General features: G+C 36.4%; 1 long non-coding RNA gene across 1 annotated transcript; it reads left to right on the forward strand.

Moving 5' to 3' along the window:
• Window positions 1-317: 317 nt before the first annotated feature.
• On the forward strand, window positions 318-3343 carry LOC149826692 (uncharacterized). Its single transcript, XR_016435099.1, has 3 exons — window positions 318-394; window positions 471-600; window positions 2768-3343. It is a non-coding gene; the product is annotated as an uncharacterized LOC149826692 (long non-coding RNA).
• The last annotated feature ends 7115 nt before the right edge of the window (window positions 3344-10458 follow it).

Here is a 10458-nt window from a genome sequence, read left to right on the forward strand (position 1 = left end):
AATGCATTGTAATACTTGATGTGAGTTGTATTGCAATACTTGGTGTGAATGATTAAAAATTTTATTTCAATGTATTGTAATACTTGATACGAATGATTCGAATGCATTGTAATACTTGATGTGAATGTTTTCAATTATCTGAATGTATTATAATTTATGCAATTAACGAATGATTTGAATTAGTGCAATACTTGATGTCAATGATTTGAATTATTTGAATGCATTGCAATGCTTGATGTGAATGACTTGAATGCATTGTAATACTTGATGTGAATTATTTGAATGTATTGTATGACATATGTTATTTGTTAGAATATGGTTCGTGGAGGTTATAGTGGTCGCTCATCCAGTAGTAGCCAGGCTCAACCTTCATCTTCACGGGCTCCTGTGATAGGTATATCATATAACTAATTAGATGCTTGATTAGTTCAAATGCACATTCTGAGAACTTGGTGTGTATTTTTTTACAGATGATGTTGCGCCTGTACACGACCCACCTACACCAGTTGATCGCACAAGTCAACAGCCAACACAGGAAACAGGGTCTTCTCAGGCTGGCACAAGAAGACTCATTCGAATAGTGTATATCGATAATCGACCGTAAGTATTTTGTTTTCAATTATTGCATATCTTTTAAATATTTTATATTGATATTTACTGTGTAACAATTCATGTGCAGCACGAGGTTTGAGCCACAAGAAGTAGTACGGGAGATTAGGAATTCACTTCTTCAACATCTACCAGGACAAGTTGCTCAATGGAAAGAGTACCCAAAGGAGGTATTAGACAGATTGTGGTCCTCATTCATGGTATACAGTTGTTCCTCATAGTTAATGTGTTTCATATTTAATTTATTTAAGCAATGTCTACTAACTTTCTGAAAATATTTGTAGGCTTCGAATCGCTTTGCAACTACGGTGGAAGAAAATGATGCAAGGAAGGTGTGGCAGAAGGTGGCTGTCAATCGATTTGCAGACATGCTGCACACTATGAAGACTGCAGCAAAAAAAACATCTGGCGTAGTAGATGATCCATTACTGTGGAAGGGCCATGGTCCTATTACTATCAGGAGAGATTACTGGGATGAAATGTGCGATATGTGGGCGGGAGATGCATTTAAAAATCGCTCTGCGAAGGCTTCACAAAATCGATCGAAGATGCCCGAAGCCCATCTACACACAGGTGGATCTAAGACATTTGGGAGCCACCTAAAGAAAATGGTAACTCATCAATATATAATATTAATTTTATAAGTATTGTTGCAAATTTGTGTACTAAATTTTTTGTCATTTAACTTCGCAGGAAGCAGAAAAAGGAGGCAGTGTACCATATAAGGATGTGTTTGTAGAAACACATAAACGGAAGACCACGGGAGTCTTCGTATCAGAGAAGGCGAGAACGACAACGGTATGTATTAATTCTATTAATAATCATTGCAATATATATGCAAGTCATCATAATGTTATTATTAATTATTAATGAATACTTTAAACATTATTTTGTAGGAGGCATATGAGCAACAAATGGTAGAGCGATATGGCGAAGACGCTACTCAGCATCCATCATTTGATCCTACAGCATGGGTGACTGCAGCAGGTGAACCCAAAAAAGGTCGCGTGTTCGGGTTTGGGAGTAATATGAACACTTCACCAGTTATTGGTTCTTCCAGTTACGGCTCACCAACTTCTTGCGCCGACATAAGCTCCAAGCAGCCGACTATTCTTTCCGGTGATGATGTACGCGAGATCATTAATGAATCACTGAATAACTACTTCCAATACACCGTCGCCCCCTTTCTCCGAAATGAGATCAAGGCCGCTGTTCAGGATAGGGGATCTTCGATTCCAGGTCCCTCTCAGGTATAATCACATATATAGTTTTTTTGACTGTCTTAAAGCACATCTGAGCATGGTAGAATCACATATAGAGTTTTTCTAGATGCCTTAGAACACATATGAACATGCTATAATCACATATTCAATTTTTTTACTGCCTTAGCACACATATGAGCATGATAGAATCACATATATATATATATATATATATATATATATATATATATATATATATATATATATATATATATATATATATATATATATATATATATATATATATATATTTAACTTTTTGTCTGTCTTAGAGCACATATGAGCATGATAGAATCACATATAAAGTTTTTTTGATTGCATTAGAACACATAAGCATGCTATAATCACATATTCAGTTTTTTTACTGCCTAAGAACACATATGAGTATATTATAATCACATATTCTGTTTTTTGACTGCCTTAGCACACATATGAACATGCTATAATAACATATAGAGTTTTTTAACTGCCTTAGAACACATATGAACATGTTATATATCATTTATGATAGAATCACATATAAAATTTTTGGCTTTGCCTGCCTTAGAGCACATATGAGCATGCTATATTCACATATTCAATTTTTTTACTGCCTTAGCACACATACGATCATGATCGAATCACATATATAGTTTTTTGCCTGCCTTAAAGCACATCTGAGCATGGTAGAATCACATATAGAGTTTTTTTATATGCCTTAGAACACATATGAACATGCTATAATCACATATTCAATTTTTTGACTGCCTTAGCACACATATGAGCATGATAGAATCACATATAGAGTTTTTTTATTGCCTTAGATCACACATGAGCACATGATAGAATCACATATAGTGTGTAATTTATTTCATTATATTTTGTTTATCAATACTGACTGTTCTTTTCTTGTGTAGGCTGCTAGCGATAATCAGGGTAGTGGAGCTGAAGGGACAGATAAAGACAATGAACAAGAAGACGCACAAAATCTTGGCGATGATTAGAGGACTGTGTTGAAGAAGTTCTATTTTTTTTATTTTTCCTAATTGTAATTGTTGAATTGTAAATAATTAAACTTCTTAGTTTTAAGGTGGAACGATTAATTATTATAGATACTTGTTATATGAATTTTTTTGTGTGGTTTGTTTTTTATTTACAGGAAATATAAATTGTACAGGAAATATAAATTGTACAGTTCTCGGTAATTAATTTTTAAATAAATTTTTTTTTATTTTTTTTCGTTTTTGCGACGGATTAGCGACGGATGATTCCGTCGCTATTCATATTAATCTAGCGACGGCTTAGCGACAGAATTAAATCTGTCGCCACGCCGTGGTCGCCGTTTAGTACCGACGGATTGGCGACGGAATATAGCGCTCGTTATTCCGTCGCAATTAGCGACGGACTTGGCGACGGAATTATTCCGTCGCCAGTTAGCGTCGAAATATTCGCGACGTAAGCATACTGTCGCCGCGTTGTCGCTAATCCGTCGCTAACATGGTTAGCGACGGATTAGCGACGGATTAGCGACGGAATGTGGTCGTCGCTAATCTACTGCTTTGTTGTAGTGGTTGAGAGTATGAAGGGTGTCAAAATAGTCACTTTTGAACGGTCAATTCATTTGAAAACTGAAAAGATACACCTTTTAAAAGTTACAGGAAAATGACAATATTAGTCGACTAAAACAATAGTTAGTTGACTGAAATCAAATATTAGCAGACTAACAGTTATCGTCAATTGACTACTGTATTTAACAAAGCCATTTTAAAATCTGGAGTTTGAAACTTAGTCGACTAAAAAAAAGTTAGTCGACTGATGAAAATCATCAGTAGACTGAAAAACCATTCAGTCAACTCTTGCTAAAATTTTCTGAAAACAAACATTTTGTCTGATCGACTAAGAAAACCTTCAGTCGACTGCTGCTAAATTTTTCAGAAATCAAACATTTTGTCTGGTCGACTAAGAGTCGATTAGTCGACTAATTCAGAAAGTTGACATTTTTGCTTTGAAAAATTGGGGCGAGAAAATTGGTCAACTGGTGAGTCTGTTGGTCGACTAATAAACATGAAAAATTAAGTAAAGAGTTTTCTAAAACGATTTTCATGAAGGGTCCTTTTAGAAAAGTTTTTCTAAAGATTTTTTAGATGAAATGCAATTGAAATATGCACTCTAAGTAAGGCTCTTACAAGAATCTAAGACATTTAATGAAATTTACATTTGCACACTAGTCTTCAAAGATTCTTCATCGAATTCTTCAATTCTTGTCATTTTTCTTCATTGCCTTAGCCGAAATGTAGTTGATTCACTTGTTCATAATTAAAATCTAGTTCGAGAAATGTCATATACATCTTCGTTGTCGTAACACAGGTAACCAATCTGGTGACATATGTGGGATTGGCATCATCCAAACCCCCAGGGATCATGACGTGATCACGTTGTGATTATAGGGTTATCTTCAACAAGGAACATTGCGTGGAGAGGGTGTCAAACATAAAAAAATATTGCATGCTCCAGTGCCCTATCCCTCCAAGAAACCCCATAATCATTGTCCATTGTAGCAGACGTAGTAACTGCTCATATCGGCAGCCAGGAATGCATACTTTTGGCTTGGGGTTAGACTCATCCACCTTAGTGGCAGTGATCAGAGCACATGCCTCCCGTTTGTGGTCCCCAACCACCCTCGCCGAAGACCTAGGGTTAGGTGGATATTCAAAATGAGGATGTTGCAAGGAGCCTTCACCATTAATGTAATCGATTGTGGCTCCATGCTGAGCCAAGGCTCTATAATGCCCAGCCGATTGAGGAAGCCACTCACCATCATCCTTCCAACCATCCACCCTCTCAGTTTTAGCTTCTGCAATGCCGTAAAAATCCTTACTGATGATTAATTAAACCCAAAAGCAAAAGAGGAAAGATCTTTTAATCATGTGATAAAAAAAACACACCCACCTAATTAATTTCAATTATGCTATAGATTCTCCAAAGTGAGACAGCTAGTAGACCGCATTGTTTTGGGCTAGGAAGCTCCCTTCCTTTATATATATATATATATATAGGATTTTGAAAACCTACCAACTAAAAACCCTACCAAACCTAATCACCACATGTTTGATTGGATTTATGATGTTTTTTTTCAAAATTCTGACCATACATATGTGATCTATATGCTTGTTTTTATATAAATAAATTCTTGAAGCATTTGATTCTGATGCATGGATAGGTTTTTATAAGTTTCAAAAACCAACGGCGTACAATCTTCATAATTTTTTGAGGCTCTAAATACCATTTGTTATATCCAAAATTCATTATCCAAGTATCGATTTCTAGTAAAATAATCATGCTGAAGACATCCGCACTATCAGAATTTTGACAAAAATATCAAATAAAATTAAGTGAGTAGGGTTGACATGCTTTTTGGTGGGTACGTAGGTTTTCATTCATCTATATATATATAACCCTCTCAAACCTATCTAATGGATGTTTTATTGGATTTTTAGTGTTTTTTTAAATTTTTTACTATATGCTTGTTTTTATAGGAATCAATTTTTGGAGCATTTGATTCTGATGCATAAATAGGTTTTTATAAGTTGTTAAAAATCAACGACATACAATTTTCATAAATTTTTTGGGCTCTGAATAAAATTCATAATCCTAAGTGTCAAATTCTAGTAAATCAATCATGATGAACACATTTGTAAGGTCATGATTTTGAAAAATACACCAAGTTTTTTTGGTTGGGTAGGTTTGGACGGATTTCATTAGAGAGGATTTCAGTCTCTCTCTATATATATACTGAAACTATTCATTATTTATATCATCATGGTATGCGGTGGAATTAAGGTTGTCTCTTTTTCCTTGGTCGTCATCAGATCTACATATTCATCTTTCTAGAAATTTATGTTGCCTTCAAATTAGGGATGACAGTGAACTGGGAGACAACGGGGCTCCACCCCCCGTTTAGACCGGGGATAAAGGGCATGAAACGCGGATGAAGGTGGGGATGAAGGTTAAAATCTATCTGTGTGGGGATGGAGGCGAGGATGGACTTAAGCTTTTCCTCGCCCTGCCCCGTCCCCGTCCCAATCCTCGCCTAGCCCCGCCCCGTCACCAATCCTTTAAGGGATGATTATAGATTAAGGGGAAAAGGGGCCCCGCCTCGCCCTCGTTTGGACCGGGGATGGAGGACATGAAACGGAGATTGAGGCGGGGGTGGAGGTTAAAATTCATCCATGTGCGGGGATGAAGGTTTGAATTTTGAAACAGGGTCGGGGTGAAGACCTTGTCCCCCGCCCCCGCCCCGGTCCACTGCCATCCTTACTTCAAATGTTTTTTCAGATATCTTTCAAAGTAGAATATTAGGCGGCAGGCTAAACCAATGTCATCAGTACGGTGCGTATCGGCCTGAGTTGGCGATACCTATCATATCGTTAAAATTTTGATACGATACAAGGGCCTGAATCGGCCCTTTCAAAAATCTACCGATTTAGGCCGAAACGACTGCTGAATCGCCCCCTTTTCCTACCGCCGTGGCGTCCTAAACCCAAAAAAAAAAAATCTATTTTTTTTTTCTGATTTTTAACCTATTTTTGTGTGTTTTTATTAAAAATTCATTTTTAAATAAACTGATATCAAACGATAAGCCCAATACGGGCATTTTATGAAAAAAAGGATAATTCCGATACTGACATCAATGGGCTATTAATATCGGCGCTGAATCGTTGGGCCACTGATTCAGCTGTATCAGCCGATACCATACTCAGCTGAATCGTTATGCATCGGCCAAAAAAAAATTATTACCTGTCAATCATAACGTGACATGTGTAAAAACTATTAAAATAATATTAAACAAATATTTTTTATATTTATTAAAAAATAACCAATTCAGGCCTGCAGCATATCAAAATTCTCGTATGGGGTCGATACACACCGATACCGATAACATTTTAAGAACAATTAGTCTCTCTCTCCTGGTGAATTCTACCTCGAGTGCTTTAATAAAGATGGTGCTATGATAGGAGCAGCTAGTGCACATTACCTTATACATGTTGGGACGTTGCAAGTTCAAAACCCAATGGTATAGTTGTATAACTGGTAGGAGTCTGCATAACCCAGTTTGTCTATCCAGAAAAAATTAGTGCTATGGTCCTGATTCTACATTCGACCCGTCTTTCACGAAAGTAAACATGATGGTAAAGGTTTAAACCATAGGAATAAAATATCACGAGATTTATGAAAAATCTCGTGATAATATTGCTAGAAATTGCCTGAAAGTTTAATATAGCAATTTCTTGGGAGATTTTCAAAATATTGCGAGATTTATGAAAAAACATAAATACCGTTATTTAAATGCGATATTTACATTTTAACTGGATATTTAACATGAAATTTTTTATTTTATGTGTGTTTTTTATTTTTAAATAATTTTTATTAATATTCTCTTATGAAAATTAGTTTTTATATTTTTTAGTTTATCTTTTTATTGTCAAGATTTGGATGAAAAAAATGTGAGATTTATGAAAATTTTCAAATTCTCCCGAGTTTTTGAAAAATGATATTTTGCCATTTTTAACTTTTTCCCTATGGTTTAAATCGATGCCACAAACCTTATCTCGGGAAAATTGTGTGATCATTTCAAAGCCCAGAAAAAAATATCAGCACATAAAAAACAATAAAATAGTGGAATGATACCAAGCGAGAAAAAACGAGTGAATTTTCAACCAATTGGGAGATTTTGCCTGGATAAGGCGAGAAAAAACGAGTGAAATGATACCAAGCGAGAAAAAACGAGTGAATTTTCAACCAATTGGGAGATTTTGCCTGGAGAAAATTCTTAACTACATCTCCTTTGCCTCTATCCTAGTGGAATCCTTTTGTCCTTGTAGTCTTTCATGGAAATGATACCAAGACGAGTGAATTTTTCAAAAACGAGTGAATTTTCTACGGGCTAATGAACGATCTGATAGATGGAAATTGGAAGGACCGAGTCAAAAGCGTTTTTTCTCGCCTTTTTAACTTTTTCCCTATGGTTTAAATGAAATTTCACTCGTTTTTTCTCGCCTTTTTAAGTACCAGCTTTTACCTTTTGAACACATAATTATGCGCGTCCTTTAAGACGCACCAAATGATTTCCATGTAAAATAAGGAATGAAAGCTTATTGCTCCTTCCCTATTTGATGGCGTCCACGAAAATCTGTCCAATTTCCAAATTAAAAAAGAAAATGACCCTTGGTCTCCAATTAAGATTTCAAGCCAAGTTAGGAAAGTAAAGAAAAACAAGGAACCCAGGCCATATAATAACTTTGACCAATGAGGGAAGAAGGAAGAACTCATTTCTGTCAATCATGAGGAAATCAAGGGTCTTTACTGCAAAAATCAATCAAACCTGACCGTCGAGATCGACATTGATGGACAGGGAATCTAATCTGGTTCACTCATTGCCTCCCTGTCTCTAGTATAAATACCTCCAAACCATTCCTTCTATGTAAAACAGAGGCTCTTCTAAAAAAAAAGAAGAAGAGAGAAAGAGAGAGAGACAGAGAGACATGGCAGGAAAGAGCAGGCAGGTTAGAGAGAGAAACTCATGTTCCTCTTTGCCTGGGAAATCAATTTGGTCCATGCTGAATATATTCAAGAAGCATGGGGCCAAGCCCAGCAATGCGAAGCATGGGCGCGATGAGGCCCCGAAGACTAAGGCAGCACCGCCTCGCAGAGCTCGTGTGAGCGACGAAGATGCCAGTTTCTGGGGTGCAGGTGAGCCCGACATAGACCAGAAAGCTGCTGATTACATAACCAGGTTCTTCCAGCACCGTGGCTAACAAACTCACCAAGTACAGCATACAAGTCCCTTTGCCTCCCTCTGCGGTTCGTACAAACGAAGCCGGCCCCCAGTGGTTCCCGCCAAGATTCAACATGTATAATTCAGTTGATATTAACAAATAAAGCTATTCATCTGTTTTGTTCATACACAAAGTTTCGTTTTGAGTTTTGAAACTTCAGTTCTGATGGCTTGCATGTACATAAAATCATAAACAAAGCTATATATTCATCCTTTGTTCACAGGTTTAAAATTTGAGATTTGAACTTCTTAAAAAAATGGATAAATGGAGCTTTGACATACGTTTGCCAGCATGTATATACTTTCGTAAGAAAAACGATTTATAGGTGTTTACTTCTGCGTTCTAAAAATTCAATTACATCAATTTGATTGGATTGACACAAGTTCAGCTGAATGCAGACAAGCATTTCAACAAAAAGAATGCCTTTCTCACCTATTCTTAGAGCTATGTCACATGGACACGAGAATACAGCCATTTTTATGAAGTATCCAATATGAATAAGTGTATAAGAGGGTACAGAAGGAGAGACAGAATGGGGTATCCCTATGACCTAGCCGCATGCACAGGTCATCGACTTCACAATTGATCCAATTAGGATTCCATGGTATGACACGTGTCATGTGGAGCCACCAAATACAAAAACAAATATAAAGAAGTAATGGCGTCATGAAACGTGACAATTCACAAACTAAATTTTCATGGGGAAAGAAGTGCCTTTGGCTGTCATAATCTTCATGATTAAGCCTGTGAAGAATCTACTGAATGCGGGGTAACTTTTATTTGGTGCCATATCTTTTTCATGGGTATGTTTTCACTACAGTTGCAAATATTCTCTTCACATGGCTGCTGCTTCTGTGATATCAAGACCATAGAAGCCCTTCTCTAGACAAATTCCTACTGTTGTTTGACTGTTTTAGGCTTTTAACTTAACCAATAAGCAAGTAAGAATACGGAACTTATACCCCAACAGCTACACCTTCAAGACAAAACGTTTATGTATCGGAACAGACCAAATTGTCTGGCCTAACAATTCTAAATGTGACAATCATCATTTTCTTGAAGTAATCTGGCCAATGGTACAACCTACCAAGGAGTTACAAAGACTGATAAATTGGCTAGAAAAAACCCACAAAACATGGCAATTACAAGCTCATGCACATATTCACCAAAATAGGCCCTACCTTCAGACAATCTCCATGCCAGGCAAGCTCAGGATCCTGTCTTGGATTTTAGTGTCCTACAAGTTGGTTTAAAGCCCAAAAAACTTTCATTGTCAATTGAGAATACCAGAAATGCCAAAAATACTGCCATTTTACACTGATTTTTAGATGGTATTTAAAAAATAAATAAATGTGTTGCATTATTTGAAAACTATTAAGATATTAACAAAAGAGCTGAAAACTTTGACCTAGATGTGCCTCAAATTGGCTCAAGCTATAGCAAAGGATCTTGTAATCATGCTATTAACACCAAGGAATTAATTAATTCATTAGATCAAACTTCTCGAGATTTTATTTTTTTTTTGAAAGGAAAGAAATTTTCTCCAGAGATTGCAATAACCTAACCAAACTGAACTTTCCATGTCCAAATTGATGGCATGAGATTCACCTAACTAGTTCTCTAAACCAGTGTCCCAAGACACACTTACCGATGTCTGAAGCAAACGGTGAGCCGCTTGATTGTAATAACCAGCGTTGAAACCACGTACAACTAGTATTTTACTCGTTAGTTGCATGTTTATGCGGTTCAAAATTCCAGTAATTAAACAAATT

This window comes from Nuphar pumila, chromosome 10 (assembly GCF_984573655.1).
Source record: "Nuphar pumila chromosome 10, dmNupPumi1.hap1.1, whole genome shotgun sequence".
NCBI classification, from domain to species: domain Eukaryota; kingdom Viridiplantae; phylum Streptophyta; class Magnoliopsida; order Nymphaeales; family Nymphaeaceae; genus Nuphar; species Nuphar pumila.